This window comes from Schistocerca gregaria, unplaced genomic scaffold (assembly GCF_023897955.1).
Source record: "Schistocerca gregaria isolate iqSchGreg1 unplaced genomic scaffold, iqSchGreg1.2 ptg000180l, whole genome shotgun sequence".
In the NCBI taxonomy this organism is placed as follows: domain Eukaryota; kingdom Metazoa; phylum Arthropoda; class Insecta; order Orthoptera; family Acrididae; genus Schistocerca; species Schistocerca gregaria.
Genome location: NW_026061730.1, coordinates 1,557,350 through 1,568,759, shown reverse-complemented (window position 1 = coordinate 1,568,759; position 11,410 = coordinate 1,557,350).

Here is an 11,410-nt window from a genome sequence, read left to right as displayed (position 1 = left end):
TAGCGTGTGAGAGGTACTGGGATCGATACCCAGCGCCTCCAGAATTTTTAACGCACCTACATGAGCACCTTGCCATGCAAGTGGAATAATTCCCAACCGGCAGAGGTGTGTAGGCAGATACAAGCGAACGATTAGCATCCACAATTGCACCGATTTCACGTAAATCCCTCTGCACGTTCCCATTCTTTGCGTGCAGTCGGCTGCTACTGGTGTTGCTGGTTGTGACTGCTGATAACAGATGCCGTAGCAATCAATTCATGGAGTGAGTTGTATGTTTTGCGATAGTCTGTCTCTGACAAGGAAGCACAGGTGATATAGGTGCGAACACAGGAAGCTTGCAGCCCCTCGCTGCCTGCAGACACAGAGCAGCCACACTAGAAGAGCGGCCTAAGCCGTAGGCGAAATGTGCTCATTCGCTTTGGCGCGACGTCGAACTATAAATAAGGCTGTCACTAGCGTGAGCGTTGCGTGAGCGTCGTGTAAAGTCGGAAAAGTCATCTGCATGGGTGATTGCCAAGTTTGGGGAGCGTTTCGTAGTACGATCAGTGCAATGGGGACGCGGAAACTTGTTGTGTCCCAGTGTTTTGCAGTTGGACGACAAGAGTTTTACACAGTAGCAAAGAGCGAGGCACTGAGTTGGCATGAACAATGGAGAGCACAATGGGGCTCGAGATGTGCTCGTTACTTCAGGTGCTGTGTGATTGTGGACAAGGAGTGAAATGGACCAATTTGTGACCGCCCTTTCAATTTAAGACGTTCAAAACAGACGGAATTTGCATTCGTAATACCAGAGCATCGAAACTACTTGGAACTCTTGTGTATATGAACGTGTCCGCGCCTTTGTATTCTGGTACCTTCGCCGCTACAAACCAACCAACCATCGTGTCCGTGCACATCAGAGTCGCAAAGAATGGAGAATAGCCAGGCTTGGTCGTGTGTGTAGCTGTAGCTCAGTTGGCAGATCGTTCGCTTAGCGTGTGAACGGTCTCGGGTTCAAGCCCCGGCTCCTCCATGTTTTGTGTTCAGTGCATGGTAAGTGTTGGTCGCGGCGAACATAAACGCACGCAAGAAGTTGCAAAACCAGCGTCACAGACTGATATGATGTATACTGTCATAAGGAGAGCAAGATGTAAGTGTGGGGACCGGCTGTTATCGTGGTGTCATCGAGTGCAGATCTGTCTTAGGTATCACGGCTTAACGTCATTGAAGTCTAGAGGTGGACAACACGTTCGTCTTACTCAGAGCGGTGTCTGAACTCTATTTTCGACGTTATGCGTGCCACTTTCATTGTGGCCAACTACGATTCGATACAGAATGCACGAAACCTGAAAGACACCCTCACTGATACATAGAGAGTAGTGTTTGTCTGCGGAATAATGGGAGTGCAAGGGTCTGTGACGTTGATATGACTGTATGTAGCACTGCTAGTTATCGGGGGGGTGGGCGTAGCTCAGATGGTAGAGCGCTCGCTTAGCGTGTGAGAGGAATTGGGATCGATACCCAGCGCCTCCAGAATTTTTAACGCACCTACATGAGCACCTTGCCATGCAAGTCGAATAATTCCCAACCGGCAGAGGTGTGTAGGCAGATACAAGCGAACGATTAGCATCCACAATTGCACCGATTTCACGTAAATCCCTCTGCACGTTCCCATTCTTTGCGTGCAGTCGGCTGCTACTGGTGTTGCTGGTTGTGACTGCTGATAACAGATGCCGTAGCAATCAATTCATGGAGTGAGTTGTATGTTTTGCGATAGTCTGTCTCTGACAAGGAAGCACAGGTGATATAGGTGCGAACACAGGAAGCTTGCAGCCCCTCGCTGCCTGCAGACACAGAGCAGCCACACTAGAAGAGCGGCCTAAGCCGTAGGCGAAATGTGCTCATTCGCTTTGGCGCGACGTCGAACTATAAATAAGGCTGTCACTAGCGTGAGCGTCGTGTAAAGTCGGAAAAGTCATCTGCATGGGTGATTGCCAAGTTTGGGGAGCGTTTCGTAGTACGATCAGTGCAATGGGGACGCGGAAACTTGTTGTGTCACAGTGTTTTGCAGTTGGACGACAAGAGTTTTACACAGTAGCAAAGAGCGAGGCACTGAGTTGGCATGAACAATGGAGAGCACAATGGGGCTCGAGATGTGCTTGTTACCTCAGGTGCTGTGTGATTGTGGACAAGGAGTGAAATGGACCAATTTGTGACCGCCCTTTCAATTTAAGACGTTCAAAACAGACGGAATTTGCATTCGTAATACCAGAGCATCGAAACTACTTGGAACTCTTGTGTATATGAACGTGTCCGCGCCTTTGTATTCTGGTACCTTCGCCGCTACAAACCAACCAACCATCGTGTCCGTGCACATCAGAGTCGCAAAGAATGGAGAATAGCCAGGCTTGGTCGTGTGTGTAGCTGTAGCTCAGTTGGCAGATCGTTCGCTTAGCGTGTGAACGGTCTCGGGTTCAAGCCCCGGCTCCTCCATGTTTTGTGTTCAGTGCATGGTAAGTGTTGGTCGCGGCGAACATAAACGCACGCAAGAAGTTGCAAAACCAGCGTCACAGACTGATATGATGTATACTGTCATAAGGAGAGCAAGATGTAAGTGTGGGGACCGGCTGTTATCGTGGTGTCATCGAGTGCAGATCTGTCTTAGGTATCACGGCTTAACGTCATTGAAGTCTAGAGGTGGACAACACGTTCGTCTTACTCAGAGCGGTGTCTGAACTCTATTTTCGACGTTATGCGTGCCACTTTCATTGTGGCCAACTACGATTCGATACAGAATGCACGAAACCTGAAAGACACCCTCACTGATACATAGAGAGTAGTGTTTGTCTGCGGAATAATGGGAGTGCAAGGGTCTGTGACGTTGATATGACTGTATGTAGCACTACTAGTTATCGGGGGGTTGGGCGTAGCTGAGATGGTAGAGCGCTCGCTTAGCGTGTGAGAGGTATTGGGATCGATACCCAGCGCCTCCAGAATTTTTAACGCACCTACATGAGCACCTTGCCATGCAAGTGGAATAATTCCCAACCGGCAGAGGTGTGTAGGCAGATACAAGCGAACGATTAGCATCCACAATTGCACCGATTTCACGTAAATCCCTCTGCACGTTCCCATTCTTTGCGTGCAGTCGGCTGCTACTGGTGTTGCTGGTTGTGACTGCTGATAACAGATGCCGTAGCAATCAATTCATGGAGTGAGTTGTATGTTTTGCGATAGTCTGTCTCTGACAAGGAAGCACAGGTGATATAGGTGCGAACACAGGAAGCTTGCAGCCCCTCGCTGCCTGCAGACACAGAGCAGCCACACTAGAAGAGCGGCCTAAGCCGTAGGCGAAATGTGCTCATTCGCTTTGGCGCGACGTCGAACTATAAATAAGGCTGTCACTAGCGTGAGCGTCGTGTAAAGTCGGAAAAGTCATCTGCATGGGTGATTGCCAAGTTTGGGGAGCGTTTCGTAGTACGATCAGTGCAATGGGGACGCGGAAACTTGTGTCCCAGTGTTTTGCAGTTGGACGACAAGAGTTTTACACAGTAGCAAAGAGCGAGGCACTGAGTTGGCATGAACAATGGAGAGCACAATGGGGCTCGAGATGTGCTTGTTACCTCAGGTGCTGTGTGATTGTGGACAAGGAGTGAAATGGACCAATTTGTGACCGCCCTTTCAATTTAAGACGTTCAAAACAGACGGAATTTGCATTCGTAATACCAGAGCATCGAAACTACTTGGAACTCTTGTGTATATGAACGTGTCCGCGCCTTTGTATTCTGGTACCTTCGCCGCTACAAACCAACCAACCATCGTGTCCGTGCACATCAGAGTCGCAAAGAATGGAGAATAGCCAGGCTTGGTCGTGTGTGTAGCTGTAGCTCAGTTGGCAGATCGTTCGCTTAGCGTGTGAACGGTCTCGGGTTCAAGCCCCGGCTCCTCCATGTTTTGTGTTCAGTGCATGGTAAGTGTTGGTCGCGGCGAACATAAACGCACGCAAGAAGTTGCAAAACCAGCGTCACAGACTGATATGATGTATACTGTCATAAGGAGAGCAAGATGTAAGTGTGGGGACCGGCTGTTATCGTGGTGTCATCGAGTGCAGATCTGTCTTAGGTATCACGGCTTAACGTCATTGAAGTCTAGAGGTGGACAACACGTTCGTCTTACTCAGAGCGGTGTCTGAACTCTATTTTCGACGTTATGCGTGCCACTTTCATTGTGGCCAACTACGATTCGATACAGAATGCACGAAACCTGAAAGACACCCTCACTGATACATAGAGAGTAGTGTTTGTCTGCGGAATAATGGGAGTGCAAGGGTCTGTGACGTTGATATGACTGTATGTAGCACTACTAGTTATCGGGGGGTTGGGCGTAGCTGAGATGGTAGAGCGCTCGCTTAGCGTGTGAGAGGTATTGGGATCGATACCCAGCGCCTCCAGAATTTTTAACGCACCTACATGAGCACCTTGCCATGCAAGTGGAATAATTCCCAACCGGCAGAGGTGTGTAGGCAGATACAAGCGAACGATTAGCATCCACAATTGCACCGATTTCACGTAAATCCCTCTGCACGTTCCCATTCTTTGCGTGCAGTCGGCTGCTACTGGTGTTGCTGGTTGTGACTGCTGATAACAGATGCCGTAGCAATCAATTCATGGAGTGAGTTGTATGTTTTGCGATAGTCTGTCTCTGACAAGGAAGCACAGGTGATATAGGTGCGAACACAGGAAGCTTGCAGCCCCTCGCTGCCTGCAGACACAGAGCAGCCACACTAGAAGAGCGGCCTAAGCCGTAGGCGAAATGTGCTCATTCGCTTTGGCGCGACGTCGAACTATAAATAAGGCTGTCACTAGCGTGAGCGTTGCGTGAGCGTCGTGTAAAGTCGGAAAAGTCATCTGCATGGGTGATTGCCAAGTTTGGGGAGCGTTTCGTAGTACGATCAGTGCAATGGGGACGCGGAAACTTGTTGTGTCCCAGTGTTTTGCAGTTGGACGACAAGAGTTTTACACAGTAGCAAAGAGCGAGGCACTGAGTTGGCATGAACAATGGAGAGCACAATGGGGCTCGAGATGTGCTTGTTACCTCAGGTGCTGTGTGATTGTGGACAAGGAGTGAAATGGACCAATTTGTGACCGCCCTTTCAATTTAAGACGTTCAAAACAGACGGAATTTGCATTCGTAATACCAGAGCATCGAAACTACTTGGAACTCTTGTGTATATGAACGTGTCCGCGCCTTTGTATTCTGGTACCTTCGCCGCTACAAACCAACCAACCATCGTGTCCGTGCACATCAGAGTCGCAAAGAATGGAGAATAGCCAGGCTTGGTCGTGTGTGTAGCTGTAGCTCAGTTGGCAGATCGTTCGCTTAGCGTGTGAACGGTCTCGGGTTCAAGCCCCGGCTCCTCCATGTTTTGTGTTCAGTGCATGGTACGTGTTGGTCGCGGCGAACATAAACGCACGCAAGAAGTTGCAAAACCAGCGTCACAGACTGATATGATGTATACTGTCATAAGGAGAGCAAGATGTAAGTGTGGGGACCAGCTGTTATCGTGGTGTCATCGAGTGCAGATCTGTCTTAGGTATCACGGCTTAACGTCATTGAAGTCTAGAGGTGGACAACACGTTCGTCTTACTCAGAGCGGTGTCTGAACTCTGTTTTCGACGTTATGCGTGCCACTTTCATTGTGGCCAACTACGATTCGATACAGAATGCACGAAACCTGAAAGACACCCTCACTGATACATAGAGAGTAGTGTTTGTCTGCGGAATAATGGGAGTGCAAGGGTCTGTGACGTTGATATGACTGTATGTAGCACTACTAGTTATCGGGGGGGTGGGCGTAGCTCAGATGGTAGAGCGCTCGATTAGCGTGTGAGAGGTACTGGGATCGATACCCAGCGCCTCCAGAATTTTTAACGCACCTACATGAGCACCTTGCCATGCAAGTGGAATAATTCCCAACCGGCAGAGGTGTGTAGGCAGATACAAGCGAACGATTAGCATCCACAATTGCACCGATTTCACGTAAATCCCTCTGCACGTTCCCATTCTTTGCGTGCAGTCGGCTGCTACTGGTGTTGCTGGTTGTGACTGCTGATAACAGATGCCGTAGCAATCAATTCATGGAGTGAGTTGTATGTTTTGCGATAGTCTGTCTCTGACAAGGAAGCACAGGTGATATAGGTGCGAACACAGGAAGCTTGCAGCCCCTCGCTGCCTGCAGACACAGAGCAGCCACACTAGAAGAGCGGCCTAAGCCGTAGGCGAAATGTGCTCATTCGCTTTGGCGCGACGTCGAACTATAAATAAGGCTGTCACTAGCGTGAGCGTCGTGTAAAGTCGGAAAAGTCATCTGCATGGGTGATTTCCAAGTTTGGGGAGCGTTTCGTAGTACGATCAGTGCAATGGAGACGCGGAAACTTGTTGTGTCCCAGTGTTTTGCAGTTGGACGACAAGAGTTTTACACAGTAGCAAAGAGCGAGGCACTGAGTTGGCATGAACAATGGAGAGCACAATGGGGCTCGAGATGTGCTTGTTACCTCAGGTGCTGTGTGATTGTGGACACGGAGTGAAATGGACCAATTTGTGACCGCCCTTTCAATTTAAGACGTTCAAAACAGACGGAATTTGCATTCGTAATACCAGAGCATCGAAACTACTTGGAACTCTTGTGTATATGAACGTGTCCGCGCCTTTGTATTCTGGTACCTTCGCCGCTACAAACCAACCAACCATCGTGTCCGTGCACATCAGAGTCGCAAAGAATGGAGAATAGCCAGGCTTGGTCGTGTGTGTAGCTGTAGCTCAGTTGGCAGATCGTTCGCTTAGCGTGTGAACGGTCTCGGGTTCAAGCCCCGGCTCCTCCATGTTTTGTGTTCAGTGCATGGTAAGTGTTGGTCGCGGCGAACATAAACGCACGCAAGAAGTTGCAAAACCAGCGTCACAGACTGATATGATGTATACTGTCATAAGGAGAGCAAGATGTAAGTGTGGGGACCGGCTGTTATCGTGGTGTCATCGAGTGCAGATCTGTCTTAGGTATCACGGCTTAACGTCATTGAAGTCTAGAGGTGGACAACACGTTCGTCTTACTCAGAGCGGTGTCTGAACTCTATTTTCGACGTTATGCGTGCCACTTTCATTGTGGCCAACTACGATTCGATACAGAATGCACGAAACCTGAAAGACACCCTCACTGATACATAGAGAGTAGTGTTTGTCTGCGGAATAATGGGAGTGCAAGGGTCTGTGACGTTGATATGACTGTATGTAGCACTGCTAGTTATCGGGGGGGTGGGCGTAGCTCAGATGGTAGAGCGCTCGCTTAGCGTGTGAGAGGAATTGGGATCGATACCCAGCGCCTCCAGAATTTTTAACGCACCTACATGAGCACCTTGCCATGCAAGTCGAATAATTCCCAACCGGCAGAGGTGTGTAGGCAGATACAAGCGAACGATTAGCATCCACAATTGCACCGATTTCACGTAAATCCCTCTGCACGTTCCCATTCTTTGCGTGCAGTCGGCTGCTACTGGTGTTGCTGGTTGTGACTGCTGATAACAGATGCCGTAGCAATCAATTCATGGAGTGAGTTGTATGTTTTGCGATAGTCTGTCTCTGACAAGGAAGCACAGGTGATATAGGTGCGAACACAGGAAGCTTGCAGCCCCTCGCTGCCTGCAGACACAGAGCAGCCACACTAGAAGAGCGGCCTAAGCCGTAGGCGAAATGTGCTCATTCGCTTTGGCGCGACGTCGAACTATAAATAAGGCTGTCACTAGCGTGAGCGTCGTGTAAAGTCGGAAAAGTCATCTGCATGGGTGATTGCCAAGTTTGGGGAGCGTTTCGTAGTACGATCAGTGCAATGGGGACGCGGAAACTTGTTGTGTCACAGTGTTTTGCAGTTGGACGACAAGAGTTTTACACAGTAGCAAAGAGCGAGGCACTGAGTTGGCATGAACAATGGAGAGCACAATGGGGCTCGAGATGTGCTTGTTACCTCAGGTGCTGTGTGATTGTGGACAAGGAGTGAAATGGACCAATTTGTGACCGCCCTTTCAATTTAAGACGTTCAAAACAGACGGAATTTGCATTCGTAATACCAGAGCATCGAAACTACTTGGAACTCTTGTGTATATGAACGTGTCCGCGCCTTTGTATTCTGGTACCTTCGCCGCTACAAACCAACCAACCATCGTGTCCGTGCACATCAGAGTCGCAAAGAATGGAGAATAGCCAGGCTTGGTCGTGTGTGTAGCTGTAGCTCAGTTGGCAGATCGTTCGCTTAGCGTGTGAACGGTCTCGGGTTCAAGCCCCGGCTCCTCCATGTTTTGTGTTCAGTGCATGGTAAGTGTTGGTCGCGGCGAACATAAACGCACGCAAGAAGTTGCAAAACCAGCGTCACAGACTGATATGATGTATACTGTCATAAGGAGAGCAAGATGTAAGTGTGGGGACCGGCTGTTATCGTGGTGTCATCGAGTGCAGATCTGTCTTAGGTATCACGGCTTAACGTCATTGAAGTCTAGAGGTGGACAACACGTTCGTCTTACTCAGAGCGGTGTCTGAACTCTATTTTCGACGTTATGCGTGCCACTTTCATTGTGGCCAACTACGATTCGATACAGAATGCACGAAACCTGAAAGACACCCTCACTGATACATAGAGAGTAGTGTTTGTCTGCGGAATAATGGGAGTGCAAGGGTCTGTGACGTTGATATGACTGTATGTAGCACTACTAGTTATCGGGGGGTTGGGCGTAGCTGAGATGGTAGAGCGCTCGCTTAGCGTGTGAGAGGTATTGGGATCGATACCCAGCGCCTCCAGAATTTTTAACGCACCTACATGAGCACCTTGCCATGCAAGTGGAATAATTCCCAACCGGCAGAGGTGTGTAGGCAGATACAAGCGAACGATTAGCATCCACAATTGCACCGATTTCACGTAAATCCCTCTGCACGTTCCCATTCTTTGCGTGCAGTCGGCTGCTACTGGTGTTGCTGGTTGTGACTGCTGATAACAGATGCCGTAGCAATCAATTCATGGAGTGAGTTGTATGTTTTGCGATAGTCTGTCTCTGACAAGGAAGCACAGGTGATATAGGTGCGAACACAGGAAGCTTGCAGCCCCTCGCTGCCTGCAGACACAGAGCAGCCACACTAGAAGAGCGGCCTAAGCCGTAGGCGAAATGTGCTCATTCGCTTTGGCGCGACGTCGAACTATAAATAAGGCTGTCACTAGCGTGAGCGTTGCGTGAGCGTCGTGTAAAGTCGGAAAAGTCATCTGCATGGGTGATTGCCAAGTTTGGGGAGCGTTTCGTAGTACGATCAGTGCAATGGGGACGCGGAAACTTGTTGTGTCCCAGTGTTTTGCAGTTGGACGACAAGAGTTTTACACAGTAGCAAAGAGCGAGGCACTGAGTTGGCATGAACAATGGAGAGCACAATGGGGCTCGAGATGTGCTTGTTACCTCAGGTGCTGTGTGATTGTGGACAAGGAGTGAAATGGACCAATTTGTGACCGCCCTTTCAATTTAAGACGTTCAAAACAGACGGAATTTGCATTCGTAATACCAGAGCATCGAAACTACTTGGAACTCTTGTGTATATGAACGTGTCCGCGCCTTTGTATTCTGGTACCTTCGCCGCTACAAACCAACCAACCATCGTGTCCGTGCACATCAGAGTCGCAAAGAATGGAGAATAGCCAGGCTTGGTCGTGTGTGTAGCTGTAGCTCAGTTGGCAGATCGTTCGCTTAGCGTGTGAACGGTCTCGGGTTCAAGCCCCGGCTCCTCCATGTCTTGTGTTCAGTGCATGGTAAGTGTTGGTCGCGGCGAACATAAACGCACGCAAGAAGTTGCAAAACCAGCGTCACAGACTGATATGATGTATACTGTCATAAGGAGAGCAAGATGTAAGTGTGGGGACCGGCTGTTATCGTGGTGTCATCGAGTGCAGATCTGTCTTAGGTATCACGGCTTAACGTCATTGAAGTCTAGAGGTGGACAACACGTTCGTGTTACTCAGAGCGGTGTCTGAACTCTATTTTCGACGTTATGCGTGCCACTTTCATTGTGGCCAACTACGATTCGATACAGAATGCACGAAACCTGAAAGACACCCTCACTGATACATAGAGAGTAGTGTTTGTCTGCGGAATAATGGGAGTGCAAGGGTCTGTGACGTTGATATGACTGTATGTAGCACTACTAGTTGTCGGGGGGGTGGTCGTAGCTCAGATGGTAGAGCGCTCGCTTAGCGTGTGAGAGGTACTGGGATCGATACCCAGCGCCTCCAGAATTTTTAACGCACCTACATGAGCACCTTGCCATGCAAGTGGAATAATTCCCAACCGGCAGAGGTGTGTAGGCAGATACAAGCGAACGATTAACAACCACAATTGCACCGATTTCACGTAAATCCCTCTGCACGTTCCCATTCTTTGCGTGCAGTCGGCTGCTACTGGTGTTGCTGGTTGTGACTGCTGATAACAGATGCCGTAGCAATCAATTCATGGAGTGAGTTGTATGTTTTGCGATAGTCTGTCTCTGACAAGGAAACACAGGTGATATAGGTGCGAACACAGGAAGCTTGCAGCCCCTCGCTGCCTGCAGACACAGAGCAGCCACACTAGAAGAGCGGCCTAAGCCGTAGGCGAAATGTGCTCATTCGCTTTGGCGCGACGTCGAACTATAAATAAGGCTGTCACTAGCGTGAGCGTCGTGTAAAGTCGGAAAAGTCATCTGCATGGGTGATTGCCAAGTTTGGGGAGCGTTTCGTAGTACGATCAGTGCAATGGGGACGCGGAAACTTGATGTGTCCCAGTGTTTTGCAGTTGGACGACAAGAGTTTTACACAGTAGCAAAGAGCGAGGCACTGAGTTGGCATGAACAATGGAGAGCACAATGGGGCTCGAGATGTGCTTGTTACCTCAGGTGCTGTGTGATTGTGGACAAGGAGTGAAATGGACCAATTTGTGACCGCCCTTTCAATTTAAGACGTTCAAAACAGACGGAATTTGCATTCGTAATACCAGAGCATCGAAACTACTTGGAACTCTTGTGTATATGAACGTGTCCGCGCCTTTGTATTCTGGTACCTTCGCCGCTACAAACCAACCAACCATCGTGTCCGTGCACATCAGAGTCGCAAAGAATGGAGAATAGCCAGGCTTGGTCGTGTGTGTAGCTGTAGCTCAGTTGGCAGATCGTTCGCTTAGCGTGTGAACGGTCTCGGGTTCAAGCCCCGGCTCCTCCATGTTTTGTGTTCAGTGCATGGTACGTGTTGGTCGCGGCGAACATAAACGCACGCAAGAAGTTGCAAAACCAGCGTCACAGACTGATATGATGTATACTGTCATAAGGAGAGCAAGATGTAAGTGTGGGGACCAGCTGTTATCGTGGTGTCATCGAGTGC